Genomic DNA, 8,942 nt, shown 5'->3' on the forward strand with positions numbered 1-8,942 from the left:
GAAGGGGAGGGGCTCTGGCACCAAGGAAGCCTGAGGGTCCCAGCCTCTAGGGGCTTCCCCAGGGCCAGCCCCGCCCTCCCACAGAGGCTCAGATCAAGGGGCCAGGAGCTGAGTCTCCCACAGCCCCCTCTGGTTTTTCCAGGAGCCTGAGTTCCCAGCTCCAGGGGTCTGGGATGGCAGGGGAAACTGAGGCCAGAGAGAGCCCATGGGTCCTGCCACCACTTCTCACTGTGGCGTGATCTTGGCAGCCTCGGCCGGAATAAGGGCAGTGAGGTCCCGGTTGATGAGGAAGACGAATCGCAGGCTGGCAATCTCCAGCACGGAGTTGTTGCTAAGGCGCCATTTGGAGCCACACAGCACAGGCCGTCCATCGATGTAGATGGGCCGCCGGCCCTCACTGGCAATGAAGTCACCATTGTTTTTCAGCTTGATGACACCTTGCTTCCGGGAGACTTTCCAGGCCGGACCCTCCAGAGACAGGTCCACGTCAATCTGGCTCTCCTCGGTTGCTCTGCCTAAGGTGATCTTTCTCAAGCGCCTCAGGCACCGCCCCATGCGGCCCCGCAGCGCTGCCAGGGGCAGGCTGTCAAAGTCCGGAGAGCTCGTGCCTGTGATGCTATCTACTACACCTGCCGCTTATGCAGTTCCTGTTCCAGCTGCCGAACCTCTCGTTTCTGGAGCCGGTCAGCCACTGTCAGCTCATGTTCTAGGACTTCATCTCGCATGTCCTTGAGCTGACTGTCGTCAATCAAGTCCCCTGCATCGGAGAAGTTCAGCACTTGGTCCCCCTTGGGCAGCGGCTGTCTGGTCCTGCAACAGGTGATACTGCTTCATGAGCTGCCAGTGGGCCTGCAGAGCCTTGGCAGTACGGGCCAGGTAGAAGGCATCGGGCGTCTGTGCAGCAGGTCCTGGAGGTCTCTGAGGTGGGCTGGCTGGTCGACCCCACTTGGCTCAGCAGCTGCTCTTCAGCCTGGCTAAACAGGGCCTTGCTCTGGATGGCGGCAATGGCCTCTGGGTGCAGCTGTCTCATGGCCTGGCAGGGCAGCTTGGAGATGACAGGATCGTAGAGCAGGGCGTACCAGCGCTCCTGGACTTCCCGCAGGGTGAAGCGGCAGCTGAACTTCACGCCCAGGTGGACAGATGTCAGCTCATTGGTCTGCAACACGGCATCGATGAGCAGCAGGTCGTCCGCAGGCTTCCAGCGGCCCAGATCCTTGGTCACCTGGAGTGGCTGTTTGCTCTTCTTCACACGCTCGGTGAGTCCAGGGGCTGGGGCTGCGCTGGGTGGCACAGGGATGATGGGGGCCCTGGACACCTTCTTCTTCTCTCTGGAGGAGGGAGGGTTCACTCCCGGAACAGCGCCCTGGTTCCACCCCACTGGCCCCCTTCGCCTGGGTAGAGGACTTAGCCACGCTGCTCTCCACCAGCTCATCGTCAAACTTCTTTCTCTTGATGAACCTGGAGGAGCTTCTCCGTTTAGGGGTGGTGCCCAAAGCCTGTGAGGAGGCCCGCTTCTGCCCTGTCAGCGGCGACTCATCCTCTGAGCGGATGGCAGTGCCTGATGCCAGCAGGGATGAATCCAGCAGCCCCTGAGAATCTTTGCCCATCCTCTTACAGCCCCAGAGCCACTGGTTCCAAACCACAGGGCTAGAGGGAAGGGTCCCACAGGCGCATCCAAGGATTCTGACCAGGTGAGCTTAGAGGCTGAGAGGAGATTCATTCCTAGGCTGCCAGCTCCAACAATTTCTCCACGGTGATGACGGCAGCAGCCGCAGGGCCGAAGCCGGCTTCCTTGAGATTCGTCTCCTTCCCTGGTTCTAGTCTTGACTGTACCGTTGTTTCCATGTAACCATGCCCAAATTCTTTAACTCTACATGGCTTGACTTAGTAAATTAGAAATAACATGTTTGCTTCATTTCAATGAATTTATCTAACAATAATATGGTACAACATATATAATTTCTGTATCTATAATAATAAACTGTACGAAGTAAAATTAATGTAATATTGGTACTTTGCAGAGCTCAGTTCAGTAAACATTTATTGAGTGCATGCTATGTCCCAGGTACAGAATTTGGGATAACAACAACAACAAAATCATACAAGAAGGAAGTAGATGTTTTGGCTTAAGGTGCTTACATTCAAATCCTTTTAAAAGTTTTGGGGTGAGTGTTCCATTAAGAACACCTATTCATGGTTTCTAGGGCCTTAATCTTACAATCCTTCTCAATGTTGACAAATGATTTTGTGAGTCTGTTAGCATGAAAAGTTCTTACTAAAATTAAACACAACAGATTTGTATATTACTATTTTAGCAAAAGATGTTGGTATTCCTAAAAATTGAAACAAGATATTCAGTAAACTTACCTACTATGTGAAATAAATTTTATCTGATGGTGGGAAAAATCTAAAATCCTATAGTAATCACTTAACTCATGACTTATATCATTCTTCCCCCTCCTTGGTTGAGTGTCCTTTCTCTGCACACAAGGTCAACATAACAGCGGTCAGCTAGATCGTTGAACAGTAAAGATCAGACTATCTTTGCATAGTTTCTAAATTTAGCTTTCTAATCATTGTAACTTCTCATAAGTTATAGTTCTGAACCTTTGGTTTTGATTGACAAGATATTTTATTTTTATATAGTAATATAGTAAAATATATAACATTATATATTATATATATAATTTAGTAATAACTTTAATGCCTCTATATGAGAGCTAAACTATGCCTCAAATTTCAGAAATTATTACTAACTGAAAACCAAACACAAGCCCATATGTCCCATAAGAATCTCAATATGTACGTCCGAAGTCTAAACTCATTTTAGTTTTCCTTAAAAAATATTTCATGTCTAGTGTTCCTTATCATCAGCCTCCAGTCACTTTAGTTACAACCTGGATGGTCATGAGTGCCTTTCTTTCCCTTGACTCCTAAACGTAACTTTAAATCCCGTGCGTACTCGATTCTAAATACCTTCTTCAAACATTTCTACTTATTTCATCCCCACTGCCCCTGTCCTACTCAGAGCCCCTGTCAAATTTCACTTACAATAACACTAATATCTTAATAGGTTCTCTGCCGCCTTCCTGTACCGCCGCATTTAGTCTTTAGCATTGCAGTTAAAATGAGTTTAGTGTGTGCATTTGCCCTTGTTTAAACCTACTGTGATCTTTCAGACTCCCCAGGAGATATAAAAACTCCTTGTGATTGGGTCCAGCAAAGCTGTCCAGAATCATCTTGCTGTACTTACCTATGCAAACTATATCAGAGCCAGAATAAGCTACTCGTAATAGCCTGGACATATGACTATCTGCCCTATATACTGTGCCTCTACCTGAATTGCACATGCCTTTTCTTTCATGGAAATTTCTACAAAGCCTTTTGCCATTTCTTAAAACAGATTCTCTCCTCTCTACCTCAATAATGTTTTGCTTACACCCCAAAAAGAGCACCAACAGGATTCCATTTGATTTGTTCTTTTTGCTTGGAATCCGAGATGATGAGTCTCTTCGCAGGAATTCATCGTCCTTCTTTAGCCTCTTACACAGTGCTTTGAGCATATACGTAGATATTTGCTAACTGTATACATTAATGAATATGTATTGTGTTTTCTATTGTATGCTGTGTTTTTAAATTTTATTTAAATAATTTTTCTCTCTCTCCCTCCATCTATAGCTGTGGGTATATGTTTACATAAGTAATGAATAGTTTATTATACCACAATATAGAAATAAATGGGATTGCTATAATGCAAATCTCATTTAGAACCCATTCTAGGAAAGACTTTGTAAAACAAACAAAAGACATAGTACATACCAAATCATGAGTTTCTGAATTTCTTAGTATACAGTGTGAGCTCTATGTATATGGCAGGTAAACCAATTATTCAGAACATCTGGCCTCATCTCATATTGCATATACTTGCTATAATGTATGTAAAACAGAAACAGTAAAAGTGAGTGTAACACACTCATTTTTGTGCACATTCTTTGTGCACAAATGCAAGTCTGGCTCATGTTTATACCTCAGCGATTTTTGAAAGAAGATTAATGACATGAATATTTGCAAAGAAAATGTCTATGTGACCAACATTGGTGTGGTTCTTGAATATCAGTGTCACAGTGCTTTGCAACGGCTGCCATATTGCCACACAGCCCTATTTTATGGAGGTGACAAGCTGTCACATGTAAGGTTTATTTCTATTACTTCTTTTGCTGCTTTAATTCACAGTCTATTTTCAGTGTCTCTTCCTTTCCTTTTCATATGTTAATTGCGATTTGAACCAATTAACATATCTAACAAAACCAATTAACATATCTAACAAATCCTAGAATTAATTTTTCAATTCAGACTGAGGCATGTATTTCTACTGAAATGTATTAGTCTTTTTTAATAGTTCAGTTTCCATTATTTACCTACATTTTGGAACAAGGTTATGCCTATAGTTACTCACTTTGTTGCTGACTCTGGCTTCACTCAATGGCCAATTTTAAGAACCAGGACTTTAATTACTACAATTGCAAAACATTCTTGTTAAGCTCTGTCTCTTAAGGCAATCTCTAATATTTCCTGAAAAGTCAGATTTTTGTACAAATACCATTGTGAGTTCAAATGTGAGATATTCTTCTGTTAGGTCATAGGAGTGGGGCTAGAGCTATGAAAACATGTATGAAAGGGATTTGGGGCAGGAACATATAGTTAAATTTTTTAATGTCTGAGATGTCAGGGCTGGCAGGAATAAATAACTGCATCTATGCTTCACATAATACAAATACTATTTTATAAAATTGTGATGAACAACTGCACACATGCCAAAAATCATTTAGTTTCATAGAAAGCCTTTTATATTCATTTGGAATTATCAAGGATTTTATATTTACCATTCAGAGATAGTTTCTTTTTTTCAAACTTGAAATATAGCTTAAAGACAAAATAGGTCAAAATCTGAAGATTACGGAGTTGAATCACCTATAGCAGAGAGTTTTTAGATTAGCATTTGCTTACTTATTAAGCATCCTATACCATTGTGATTTTATTCAGATGTGAATAGAAGATAATGTTTGTTTACTGAAAATCTAAGTCTCTCTGAAACAATTTAAAGATCCACAAATATAAAATCTAAAATATATGAAAGCATAATAGACGATGTTCTGTTCACTATCCAGTCTTCATTACATCAGGTAAAATATGATCAATTGCAAACAACAGAAAATCCAACTCACACTGACAAATGACAAAGGATATTTAGGTACTTGCCTCATGTTCTCACAAAGAACAGGGTCCACAGAGATGATCTTTTCCAACTCACAAATCACTAAAGACCCAGATTATTTTAGAACAAGTGACCACTCAAGATCACTGAAATTATCTCATTTCTGAACTCTTCTAGGTGCTACCTTCATCCACAGGCTGGCTTATATGGTAGTAGTAAAATTGATGCTGCAACTTGAAGATCTCACATTCCTTTTACACACTGTCCAGAAGAGAAAACTTCATTTTTTTCAACCATTACCCAACGTTCTGGGCTTGATTCCATTTAGAATAATTTAGGATCAGATTTTGAAGTGAAAACTTTGCAAAAAGATCTGCCATCATGGTCCTTCTAGGAGATGGGAGATGGAATCAAACTCACTCATACTACAACACTGCAAAACAATGATGTAGTAGCAGATGAGTGAAGCAGACAACAGTATCCACTGTCTTCCTAAGATATAGAGACATGGTATTTAAAGATAAGTCACTGCAAAAGTCTGAGATAGTAGTCAATCAGAACCTCTCTCTAAATATTTTATTGTCGATTATTTTCAAACTGCAAAACCAATAAATGGCCATTGCAACAAAACAAACCGCACAAATGCAGACAACTAATCTGCGTATTTACTCCAATGCAAACCTTTACCCTATCGAGTCAAAAAATATTTCAAAAGTAGATTTCCATACCAATCAGAGATGTGACTAAAAATTATATTCAGTTGAGTGCACAATACACATCTATTTTTATGGAAAAAATACCCTCTCGTTCCTTTTTATAAATTTAGTCTATTATTTTTGGCTCTTTTATTGAGAAGTAAGATCTATGTAGAGAAAACTGGAAAATGTAAGAGTCCAGTGTAATATGGATTACTTAAAATCATACCCCTTCTCCAAAAAGAAAAACCCTTCCCATATCATTATCACCTAAGATAAGAAATAGAACCCCAGAAGCAATCCACTTTCTCCCACCAAACATAAATCCATCAGTCTCCCTAAAGGAAATCACTATCTAGGCTTAAAGTAATCATATCTTTCTTTACAAGATTATATCTGAATATGCATTACATTAGAGCTTTGTCTACTTCCAAACCTTTTATAAATGAAAATATACATTAAGTATGCTTTTGTCTCTTTATTCTTTAACTCATATATTTATTAGATTCATGCATTGAAAACATATATTGCTATAGTTTATTCATTTTCCATGCCGCACAGCATACTACTGAAAGAATCTATCATATCTCTAGCTACGACTAGCAATACATGAAAAAGTAGAAATTCCAGCACTGACTGTACCATGCATGATTGGTGCTCATCTCTGTGAACACAAAACACATCCTGAGGAGAAAAGTGCTTGTAGGAAGCTGCATTTGACAAATTCAGAGCCCTGTGATTAGTGATGCAGCTTTGTTGTGGTTCCTTATTAGTAGCATACTTTGCTAATTGTGAGTAAAGCTCAGAGTTGAATAAGGCTTGTGTATCATGAGTCTGAAATTCAGCCCTTTGTAATGGTGCCAAAATAAAAAGAATAACTAATATTTATAGTGGTTTTATATGAAGTAACTTTAATAATCATAACAACACTAGAGTTTAGGACTACTATAATCTCTGTTTTCTAAATAAGGAAATGGAGAGCTTAGGTAACTTTACCAATGCAGCATAGCAACTATGGACTGGAAAGTAAACCAAGACATCTGGCTTCAGAGTCTATCTCTAGCAGTGCACTATAGTATTGTTAGAATGCCTTACATTTTGTGTTGTTCAGTATAAGAGAGAAAAACCTGTGGAAATATAATTTGTGGAGGAACTTGCAACATTGACCAAAAATTTCTTTTTTCAGTTGTCCGGGGTCTTAAGATGGAGTGGGTTGAATGGGAAGAGGTGTCATGATTAGAATTATGACATAAAGTTATTTTAATTCATAGGATAAAGTAAATATACATATACCATCACATACTTTCTATTTATTCTATATCTGGAATTAAAATTAATTTTCATATACTCTAGTGGTGCACAAAATAGGTCAATATGCAAATTAATATTTTTCATTGTTACTTTGACTTTTCACTTAACCTGAAATACCACACAACTTGTTCTACTGTACATGGAAGTTCTGGGTATATGAACAAACAAGAATATATAAAAATAATAATTATCTAGGACTAAGCTTTATTTTTATTCTTCTTCTATGTCTCCTTATATTTTATTTATGCCTGTAGTTACAAATTTTAATAATACAATTACCTTGTCTTCCTTTACACGTAATCACCTGCTGTCTCATTCTCAATATCCTGATGACTTTTCTGCTCTAGACCTATCGTGATGACGGCCCTGCCGTAATGTTCATCTCCACTTGATCTTATTCAGTCTCTTTCTTCTTTTTCTTTGTCCATATTTTTGTTCTCTGTCTTATGATCTAGCTGTTTGGCAAATTGTCTTATATAAAAATGTGTCTTTTATCCAGTTAAGATTTATAATCCCAAAAGCACAGATTTGGAAGAAATTCTTAAAGGTCTGTTCATGCAAACATGCGTCCAATATTTTATCCTGGTTCTCCATGAGTTAAAAATCACAATTTTATACCAAGACTGGTTCATGTATCAGTCAGGGGCTTGGCAGCAAACAATTCACACTTGTAAAGTAATTGAGACAAATTTAATAAGCAAAAGTTTTAAAAATTATGAACAAGGTTTAAGACTACCAATAAGATATCCTAAGGCTATGAAATAAGGGAAATTTTACCTTCCTTAGCCCTGAAAATATAGGGTAAGGATTCATTCTTCCCACCCCCTAATCTCTTTCTGGAGTTTCTTATTTTCCAAATCCCAAACGTAAACCAAAGGATTAGGGAGTTTAGTCAGAACAGAACTGTTTTCTGGAGCACAGACCATGATGGTGATGTATGGATGGTGGAGGTGGAGCAGATTGCAGAAGGTTTCCAAGAGAAAGACTGAAATCCTTCACACATTTCTAAAGTTGGAAAAGTGTATGGATGAAGAAAGTGACAGTCCTTTTGAGTGTGTACCATTTTGTGAAGAATGTTCTCTAGTTCAAGTTTGAGCCAGTTTAGATATCATGCTGTTTTGAAAATCTGTTTACCTTATAGAATATTTGTACCCTAAGAAACAGTATCATTAAAGAGATGAACAGTTTCCAAACATTACAAAGCTAGCACACACACAGTGTGACCTATTTCTAATAATTATTGAACATTTTCATTACGTGGTAGGAGATTTTGAGGCATTGCATCACTACACCAATGTAAATTGCAGTGCTGAGACTTGAAGAAGATGAATAATTCTACTGCTCTTTGGAGAGGTGTTTCTATAGATATCCCTTTTTTTGAATGGGAAAAGAATCTTCAGGACTCCCATCTGTGGATATCAGTATCTGCCCCAACGCTTGAATGCTATTTGCATCTGACATCATTTTTGGCCACTCAAGGATTATATCTTATTGTGTTTTTTTTTAATATACTCATTGTATGCATATTAAATTTCAGTACTGTAACCATAAGCATCAGTGATAAATATTTACCTTATGATTCCTCAGAAATCAATGCCTATTACTGAACTTTAATATCTAGATGGTTTTGTGAGAAGTTTTCTCATTTTGAAACTGTTTAATCTCTTTCCCCCCAAATTACATTATCGTTATCATCATGGATGTTAATAGTTACTTCATAA

The 8,942-nt window shown here is 39.1% G+C and overlaps 1 pseudogene; it reads right to left on the minus strand.

The window, feature by feature from the left end:
• Window positions 1–160: 160 nt before the first annotated feature.
• On the minus strand, window positions 161–1,607 carry LOC132366666 (microspherule protein 1-like; annotated as a pseudogene).
• Between the last annotated feature and the right edge of the window lie 7,335 nt (window positions 1,608–8,942).

This window comes from Balaenoptera ricei, chromosome 5, assembly GCF_028023285.1.
Source record: "Balaenoptera ricei isolate mBalRic1 chromosome 5, mBalRic1.hap2, whole genome shotgun sequence".
In the NCBI taxonomy this organism is placed as follows: Eukaryota; Metazoa; Chordata; class Mammalia; order Artiodactyla; family Balaenopteridae; genus Balaenoptera; species Balaenoptera ricei.